The 10,331-nt window shown below is 37.7% G+C and overlaps 1 long non-coding RNA gene across 1 annotated transcript in view; it reads right to left on the reverse strand.

Annotated features, from left to right (window-relative positions):
• LOC145555156 (uncharacterized) overlaps nt 1–2,983 on the reverse strand; it is a 4,323-nt gene extending 1,340 nt beyond the window's left edge. The window contains exons 1-2 of the long non-coding RNA XR_014091250.1: nt 2,958–2,983; nt 1,370–1,452 (exon numbers count right to left, since the gene is read on the reverse strand). This is a non-coding gene — a long non-coding RNA (uncharacterized LOC145555156). The remainder of the gene's footprint in view (nt 1–1,369; nt 1,453–2,957) is intronic.
• Between the last annotated feature and the right edge of the window lie 7,348 nt (nt 2,984–10,331).

Here is a 10,331-nt window from a genome sequence, read left to right on the forward strand (position 1 = left end):
TCTGTGCTCAAGTCCAGGTAATAGAAGTGATAATGCAATGGCTTCTTCAAGTTTGGAAACACAGCTGTCATGAAATGATAATTGCAGTAAGACTACAACAAGACGACCTTAACAAAGAGCACTTACTGTGTAGAGAAATCGAGTCAGTGCCTGTGTTAAGGTAACCCTGATGTGGACTTGTGGTGCTTTTGTTTGAGCTTCTCAATGATAGCTGCTTTGGTGTTCAGATTGTGCCTTATTTCTGCTGTTCTTCAGCTATTTCAGCAAGAATGTCAAGAGATCCGAGAAAAAGACAAGAAGAATGCCAAAACAGTTAGCACTTACTGTATGCAAAAAAGTCAGTGCCTGTGTTAAGGTCATCTTTTTGCCTTCCAGTGTTTGTTTGCAGTTTCTTCTTGTTGATGACAAACTTACAAGCAGGATCACCCCAAAAGCGAAGCACTTATGACAAAAGTTAACACCAGTGATTCCATTTGAGGTGACCTGCATGTATTAGATTCCTCAGGGATGTGCATCTTATATCCTGAGTGCAGCCATTTCACACATACTCCGCCTTCTTTTCTGCAAAGTTTCAGTGGAGAAGACAATGGTCTTCCAACGACTCTGTGAATGGCCTTGACGCAATCAATGCGGACCATTGAGAAGTGCTGAGTGGTCAATCAGCTTTAAATGTGAATACTTGGTGGAGGTCGTTTTTGCAACTGCACCTTCTTTTCGAAAAGAAAAATAAAAACAGGATTTGAAATATACTTTTTCAAAGCCAGTCTTTTGAATACCTTCACTTGTGCCGCCTCAAATGTGCATTTTAATTATCAACAGTATGGGAATCACTATTTCATGAAAAAAGTTTTCTGTTGTTTTCTGTTGTTTCTTTCTGACAATAAAGCCACAGATTAAGAGAACCCCAAAAGAAACACTTGGATATATCAAGAAGCCATGAGTGCATCGTTTGAGGTGGTCCAAAAGTGACTGGGTCAAAAACACAACTTGAATGTTCACAGAAGATTTGTTCCAATTTGAATTGTGCAAAAATTTCAGAGTCTAGTGAAGACTGTACTCAAGTTGTTTGCTGTTGAAGATAAACTCACAACCAAGAATACTTCAAAGAAAAGCACTTGGGAATGGAAAAACCCGACGTGCCTTCTTTGAGGTGGTCTAAGAGTGACTCGTCAAAAGCAGTGCTTCCATAGCCAGAGCAGATTTTGTGGTATTTGACAAAAGTGCCTTTCACAATACATAGCACTTTCAGCAAGAAAGTCAAGATTATGCTCAAGTTAGAACTGACATTTGAATTTCTTTTCCAAGTTGGGAAAACATGTAGCAAAGAATCCTCTTGTGGAGTGGGATGCAAAAAGTAAATAGCACTTACTGTTTGCAGAAATCTTGTCAGTGCCAATCTTCAGGTAAACTTGTTGCTTGGTATTAGGTCTGTGTTGTTACTGGTAGGGAACTCTGAAAAAGAAGCACAAGTTTCTGTTTCAAGGTGCTGTAAAAGTAACCTGGTCAAAATCACTTTTTTCATAGCCACAGACGAATTAGTCACATTTGTACTACCCCGACATGTAGCACTTTCTGAGTATATTCAAGACTGTGCTCAAGTCCAGGTAATAGAAGTGATAATGCAATGGCTTCTTCAAGTTTGGAAACACAGCTGTCATGAAATGATAATTGCAGTAAGACTACAACAAGACGACCTTAACAAAGAGCACTTACTGTGTAGAGAAATCGAGTCAGTGCCTGTGTTAAGGTAACCCTGATGTGGACTTGTGGTGCTTTTGTTTGAGCTTCTCAATGATAGCTGCTTTGGTGTTCAGATTGTGCCTTATTTCTGCTGTTCTTCAGCTATTTCAGCAAGAATGTCAAGAGATCCGAGAAAAAGACAAGAAGAATGCCAAAACAGTTAGCACTTACTGTATGCAAAAAAAGTCAGTGCCTGTGTTAAGGTCATCTTTTTGCCTTCCAGTGTTTGTTTGCAGTTTCTTCTTGTTGATGACAAACTTACAAGCAGGATCACCCCAAAAGCGAAGCACTTATGACAAAAGTTAACACCAGTGATTCCATTTGAGGTGACCTGCATGTATTAGATTCCTCAGGGATGTGCATCTTATATCCTGAGTGCAGCCATTTCACACATACTCCGCCTTCTTTTCTGCAAAGTTTCAGTGGAGAAGACAATGGTCTTCCAACGACTCTGTGAATGGCCTTGACGCAATCAATGCGGACCATTGAGAAGTGCTGAGTGGTCAATCAGCTTTAAATGTGAATACTTGGTGGAGGTCGTTTTTGCAACTGCACCTTCTTTTCGAAAAGAAAAATAAAAACAGGATTTGAAATATACTTTTTCAAAGCCAGTCTTTTGAATACCTTCACTTGTGCCGCCTCAAATGTGCATTTTAATTATCAACAGTATGGGAATCACTATTTCATGAAAAAGGTTTTCTGTTGTTTTCTGTTGTTTCTTTCTGACAAAAAAGCCACAGATTAAGACAACCCCAAAAGAAACACTTGGATATATCAAGAAGCCATGAGTGCATCGTTTGAGGTGGTCCAAAAGTGACTGGGTCAAAAACACAACTTGAATGTTCACAGAAGATTTGTTCCAATTTGAATTGTGCAAAAATTTCAGAGTCTAGTGAAGACTGTACTCAAGTTGTTTGCTGTTGAAGATAAACTCACAACCAAGAATACTTCAAAGAAAAGCACTTGGCAATGGAAAAACCCGACGTGCCTTCTTTGAGGTGGTCTAAGAGTGACTCGTCAAAAGCAGTGCTTCCATAGCCAGAGCAGATTTTGTGGTATTTGACAAAAGTGCCTTTCACAATACATAGCACTTTCAGCAAGAAAGTCAAGATTATGCTCAAGTTAGAACTGACATTTGAATTTCTTTTCCAAGTTGGGAAAACATGTAGCAAAGAATCCTCTTGTGGAGTGAGATGCAAAATATAAATAGCACTTACTGTTTGCAGAAATCTTGTCAATGGCATGTTCCATTTCACTGTGTTCTCCAGCTATTTCAGAAAGACTGTCAACGGATACCATTCCGAGTAAAAGACCCGAAGAATACCCCAACTGTTAGCACTTGCTGTATGCACAAATCAAATCAGTGGCTATGTTAAGGTCATCTTTTTGCCTTGTAATGTTTGTTTGCAGTTTCTTCTTACTCTTGATACACTTACAACCAGAATAACCCCAAAGATAAGCACTTATGACATAAGCTAGCATCAGTGATTCCAATTGAGTTTTCCTGCATGCATTAGATCCCTCAGGGATGTGTATTTTATATCCTCAATACAGCCATTTCACACAAACTCCACCTTCTTTTCAGCAAAGTTTCAGTGGAGTAGACAATGGTCTCCCAACGACTCTTCATTGATAATATGAGAACGGCCCTGATGCAATCAATATGGGCCTTTTAAGGACTGCTGAGCAGTCAATCAGATTTAAATGTGAATACTTTTTGGAGGTTGTTTTTGCAACTGGACCTTCTTGTCTTAAAGGAAAAGAGATACAGGTTTTGAAATGAAAAAAAAGAAAAGAAAAAATTTGTTAAATATGTACTAATGAATGTCTTCAGTTGTTGCTTGATAATGATAAAGCCACAGTTTAAGACAACCCCAAAGTGAAGCACTTGGTAATATAAATGATTTTAAGTCGTAAATATGTCTTTTTATGTTTGTTTGTTCTATTTGTCCAGGTTCGTGTAGTGTGCACCTTACTTCTTTTCTGTAAATTGCTTGAGTTGAGCACCAGTTCCTCTTGTTACTCTGCAAAGAAAATTGTGCTTAGTAATGGATGGAAAATTTACTTAAATTTTTTTTTACATTATGTAGTAATCCTTATCTATTGACATAAACTTGAAAAGTGTCAATACAGTAAGAAACTTGTTCAAAACTTTATTTGCCATGTTATAATGTTATTTGCATTATTTTCAAAGGAAGTTGTTTGTATATCAGTAGTCAGCCAGTAAGCCCATACTTGGACTGAATTATAGAGGGATACTGGGGGTTTTAATCAAAGAGCTGTTTCGCATGAAATTGCTGCATCGGGCAGTAGTGAAAAATCACCCCTACTTCTGTCTCCCCTATTTTCAAGGGTGTAGTAGTAGCACTCTGTTATCAGTGCAGATGGTACATCAAACTCTAGATTATTCTTTATTAAATGTAGTCAAACTAGTTTACTGACATCTCTGGTTTGCAAATGATTTCTACTTTTGGAAACCAATTTATTAATTTATTTGTTATGTTATTTTCTACATTTATTTCCAACTTACAATGCAGGTCTGAGCATATAATTTCCTGATTTGTAGTAGAACGCCTTGAATTCCTTTATGCCCCCTGTGCCAGGAAATGAAAGTTATATGAAAGTCAAAGCTATTTAAAAAAATGTAATAATTTTATTTAATTCTATAATTTTATTTTATTCTATTCCATATATGGTCCAAATTTGAGGTCTTTGGTTCCAACCACCATGTCTTTGTGAGACGCAGAAAAGGTAAATGGATGGACTCTACATTCCTGGTTCCCACCGTGAAGCACGGAGGAGGAGATGTGACGGTGTGGGGTTGCTTTGCTGGTGACACTGTTGGGGATTTATTCAAAATTGAAGGCATACTGAACCAGCATGGCTACCACAGCATCTTGCAGCGGCATGCTATTGCATCCGGTTTGCGTTTAGTTGGACCATCATTTATTTTTCAACAGGACAGTGACCCCAAACACACCTCCAGGCTGTGTAAGGGCTATTTGACCAAGAAGGAGAGTGATGGCGTGCTGCACCAGATGACCTGGCCTCCACGGTCACCGGACCTGAACCCAATTGAGATGGTTTGGGGTGAGCTGGACCGCAGAGTGAAGGCAAAAGGGTCACCAAGTGCTAAGCATCTCTGGGAACTCCTTCAAGACTGTTGGAAGACCATTTCAGGTGACTACCTCTTGAAGCTCATCAAGAGAATGCCAAGAGTGTGCGAAGCAGTAATCAAAGCAAAAGGTGACTACTTTCAAGAACCTAAAATGGTGTTTGTCTTATCATTTCATGTTCATCAGGATTATTTCAACATTTCTTCCACCAGCATCAGAAGTCAGAAAAACACAGTCTCTAAATCCAGATAACAAGGACTGTAATTTTAGAGTTTTCACTTTAATTGATTCTACTGTATGTTTTTTAGTGTTTGTGTCATGACATGTCATGATTGTTTGACAACAATCATCTACCTCACAACCTGGCTGGGAGGGACAAACTTGGACTAAATTGTTGGTATCCCTTGGTTAATGAAAGAAAAACCCACAATGGTCACAGAAACAACTTGAATCTGACAAAGAAAATAATGAATAGAAATTCTATGAAAATGAACACGTGAAAGTCAGACATTGGTTATCAAACATGCCTCAGCAGAATTATTCTTAAAAGTAAACTCATGCAACAGACCTGGGCAAAAATAATACCCTTAACTTAATATTTTGTTGCACAACCTTTTGAGGCAATCACTGCAGTCAAATAATTCCTATAACTGTCAGTGAGACTTCTGCACCTCTCAGCAGGTATTTTGGTCCTCTCCTCATGAGCAAACTCCAGTTGATGGTTCTGTGTTTCTGCTCCACACCTCAGGTCCCAGCGAGGCAGAGGGCTTCCAGCTGGAGACGAGTGGTCTTGTCAGAGCTTGCCTGCCCTTACAGCACTCTGACCACTGGAGGCATCACCCAGAGGTTTCTGAGCAGAACTGACTGCTCCTAATCAGTAGGCTTATTACACTACACTAACATGTCTCTGTTCAAACTTAACTTTGTTATGCTACGTTGAGAGCAGTTCCAGTTTTGTCAGTAGGTACATGTCTGCCTCACATTTAGTGGGCAGTCGTCATCCATCTCTAGTGTAATTATGGACATTACATTTCCTGCCAACAGAACCAACCTCTTCCAGTGCTTATACTTATAGCTTTGAGTTTTAGTGATTTTTCTTAAATCTATAACATTTGCCTTCCAAAAATAATTTGATACTCTGGAAACACCGGTTCTCAACATGGGTGCTACCGCTCCCCGGGGGGCGTTCAGAAGACGGTAGGGGGCTCTGGGATTCTTTTGGGGGGTGTTTGGTCGAAGGTAAACTTTACACCTTATATGCACAACAATACCAGTTTAGATTTTGAGAAACTTGGTAAAACTGTATTCTGTAACATTAAATCATGCTTGGTTGCAACTGTATTGATGGCAGCTCTCCTTCTCTTCAGTGTTTGAAGCTTTTTGGCGCAGCTTTGTTCTCCTGCTACTAGCTTCACCGCATCAGTTCAGCGTTACACTGGCTGATGACGGTGCTGTGACTCACTTTGTCTGGCATTTTTATTTTTGTACATGTGTTTTGGCAGTTCTGTGATCATGTCAAAACAGCAAATTATATTAAAACATGTTTTATTTCCGTTTGAAAGCTGCCCGCTTCCATGGAAGGACAACAGAAAATTGCTCTTATAAACATGTAATTACTAAAATTACGAAACCCTCACTTTATATCCTTCTGAAAAATGAACCCATTTAAATAAAGTAATCCCTCAATACAAAAGAGAGGATAATACTAATCAAAGGAAACCAAATGACACTTTCAATTTGACTCATTAGGATTTGATTAAGAACCAGATTTGTTCTTTGCAATTTCTGCCCAGTAAAACTATTAATCTATAAATCAATAGACAGGTCTATATAAAGATATAATCCATGTTACTGTCTCATATTTGTATAGCATTAAAAGGATCTGGAACTTTTGTTGTTCCACTGAAAGCTCTGGTTTGCACAATAAATGTCTTGTGGGTGAAGTTTTATGGATGATACTCTGATGTCCCACTTTCCTGAAAGCAGCACAGAGCTGCGCCACCAGAAACTCTCAGAAACGCTGAAAAGAAGAGCTATGATTAATGTAGTTACAGTTCTATCCATGTTTTAATGGTGCAGAGTTCAGTCGTTTTGCAAATAGTTCAAAGTTTAAACTGGCATGTTGTACATCTTTTATCTGGTCATTTTGTGGAAGATTTAACAACTAGAAAGTGGCAAAGAATAAGAATATTTGGTAACACTTTATTTGAAGGGGGGGGGCGAATAAGACTGTCATGACACTGTCACAAACATGACATAACACCTGTGATGAACATGAATAAATCTTCATGAATATTTATGACTGTTGTCATAAAGTGTCATTCGGTAAATTATGACATCTAGTTGACATTATTCAAAATGTCTTTGTTATGACAACTTGACATTAACCAAGAAATCATTACTGATACAAATTTGTTATAAAATTATTACTGATTGCACTTTAAAAATTAGGTAACTTTATGTTATTAAAGGTAAAGTTTAAACAGTAATGATTTATTGGTTAATGTCAAGATGTCATAACAAAGACATTTTGAATAATGTCAACTTTGTATTTAAAGTGTCATAATTTACCGAATGACGCTTTATGACAACAGTCATAAAGCGTCATGACAGTCTTATTCACCCCCCTTCAAATAAAGTGTTACTGAATATAATAATATTCAAATAAAGTGTTACTGAATATTTTTTTCCAGTCTGATTGGCTGCTGTTAGGCCTACCAATTTTAACTTGAATGTCCATTACATTTTCTGTACACACGTGTGAAAATAATTTCTATTCACGTTGTTTTTTTTTTTTTGCTTTTTTGTTCTCTGGTAAATTATTTTGATGATACATACAGAAACAAGCATAAAAATCAAAACATCCACAATAGTGATAGTAATATTCATAATAAAATAATAGTCAGTGCAAAGTAGCCTACAAATTCTTTGGTTGGGGGCAGTGAAGAACCTGGATAAAGGCTAGGGGGGCGCTGGCCCAAAAAAGGTTGAGAAACACTTATAGAAGATCGTCTTGGGAAGCATGCAGTGCCAGTTTTCGAGGAGTGGATGCTCGCGGCGGAGGCACGGCCAGACTGTGAATGGTTGGAAGGATGTCAGAGGGAAATGATGTATCAGGTAGTGATTTTGCAGAAATGGAAGAGGTTGCTGATGGCGTGGAAAATGAAGAAATATGGCATACTCAAAAAGCTAAGCATAAACGGAAAAAATCAAGACAACAAATAGAATCATCTGTTTCCGAGACTGAAGCAGAAACGGTTACGGTGGCAGAATTTAAAATAGTTTTGAAGTTTGTTAAAGAGGGTGTGTCCTTTGGTAAGTGGAATCCAATAAAGCTTGCTAAAGAAATCAATTCAGTGGTTGGGAAGGTGAAATTTGTTAAAGTACTAAGAGATGGATCTTTATTGATTATTTGTAATGATGTTAAACAAAAAGAAAGGGCACTGAATATAAAAAGAGTCCTTGGTGAGAATGTGAGAGGGAGACTTTTGGATGACAAGAAGTATATACGCGGAGTCATTTCGTGTATTCCACCTGATGTGCCAGTTGATGAGATCAAATCGAATGTTTCAGGAGGGAAAGTGGCGGAAGCCAAACGATTGAAAAGAAATAACAATGGAGAGAGGAGTGACAGTTTTTCTATCATGCTAAAATTTGTAGAGAACAGTCTGCCAGACAAAGTGTTTGTGGGATATATGAGCTATGATGTCCGACCATTTATTCCTCCGCCGTTGCGGTGCTTTAAATGCCAGAAATTTGGACATGCCGCGGCAGTGTGTAAGGGGAAACAGAAATGTGGGAGATGTGCTGGGGATAATGAGTATGGGAAATGTGAGGAAGGAGCTCCGCTGAAATGTTGTAATTGTGGAGGTGGGCATAGTTCAGGATTTAGGGGAAGCGTAGCTAGTAAAAGAGCTGAGGAAGTTCAGAAAAATAAAGTCACTACCCTCATTACTTATGCAGAAGCAACGAAAAAAGTTCCTGTACAACCAATATTATACCCAAAGAAAGTGTCTGGAGGAGAAAAAGAAGAATCTAATTGTACAGAATGCTCCAAGATTAAAAGCGACACTCTACTCATGACAAAGAAAGATTTTGTATTGTTCATGGTTGAGGTAGTTAACTGCACTGCTCAAACACAAAGAAAAACGGAAAAAATTCAATTAATAGTGAAGGCAGCCCAAAAGTATCTTGACTGTAAGAATGTTAGTTGGGAATCAATTAAGGAAACATTAAATGAGACTCAATCTTTTCAACCTCAATCATGCAGTGGTGGCCCTTCTTCTTTATGTTAGTTATTTTCCAGTGGAATGCAAGAAGTCTTATTAGTAATGGTCTAAAGTTTAAGAAATATATTTCAGATTCAAGAAACCTGGCTTAAGCCTCATCTGGATTTCAAAATTCCTGGGTATACATCAATTAGGAATGATAGAAAAGAAAGACAAGGAGGGGGAGTGGCAACTTTTGTACAAAATGGTATAAGATATAAAGTGGAATCAATAGGGAAGAATTATGAATCAATAGTTATTAAGATTTGGATAGAAAATGGTCAAATGTCTGTGATAAATTTTTATAATGCTAACAAGAAGTTGTCCATTCAAGATCTCAATGAAATAAATGAACAAAATGTAGGTAAGACTGTATGGTGTGGTGATTTCAATTCTCATAATATTTTATGGGGGAGTCTTAATACAGATGCAAATGGATTGGCTATTGAAGAATTTCTTGAGTTACATTCACTGGTTTGCGTTAATGATGGCAGCACTACCAGATATGATTGCTGTAGGAATTTAAAGAGTGTTTTAGATCTAACATTAGTTTCAAATGGATTAGCTGGAATTACATCTTGGGAGGTGCTGAGTGATTCTCCTATGGGCAGTGATCATTTTCCTATTCTAGTTTCAGTTGGTTCTGAAGTGATAAAAGAAGACGAAGGATAGATTCCAAGATGGAGGTTAAGTAGCACTAATTGGGAGTTATTTAAAAATTTAGTTGATAGTCAAATCAATAAACTGGGTGAGAACTTGTTTTGTGATGTGGAGATGCGTTATTCAAAGATTAAGTCTGTCATTATTAATGCAGCTGAATGTTCAATTTCTAAAACAAGGAGAAGAGGAAATAAAAAATCTATTCCATGGTGGAATGAGCAATGTAGTATTGCTATAAGGAGAAGAAATAAAGCTTTTAAATTTGGTAAGAAGATGCCATACCTTTGAGGCATTAATTCAATATAAGAAAGCACAAGCTATAGTTAGGAAGACTATTAGAGCAGCTAAGAAGGCTTGTTTGGAGACAGTATTGTAATTCCATTGGAAGAGAGACTAAATTGTCAGAGGTATGGAGAGTTATTAAGAAAATGAATGGTGCTAAAAAGAGTTTTTCCTTACCTGTTTTAGAATTAAATGGGAAAATTGCGGTTAGTAATAAAGAAAAAGCAGAGTTATTAGCAGAAACGTTGATTAAGGTGCATAGTTC

This window comes from Poecilia reticulata, chromosome 15 (genome assembly GCF_904066995.2).
Source record: "Poecilia reticulata chromosome 15, P_reticulata-male-v2, whole genome shotgun sequence".
In the NCBI taxonomy this organism is placed as follows: Eukaryota; Metazoa; Chordata; class Actinopteri; order Cyprinodontiformes; family Poeciliidae; genus Poecilia; species Poecilia reticulata.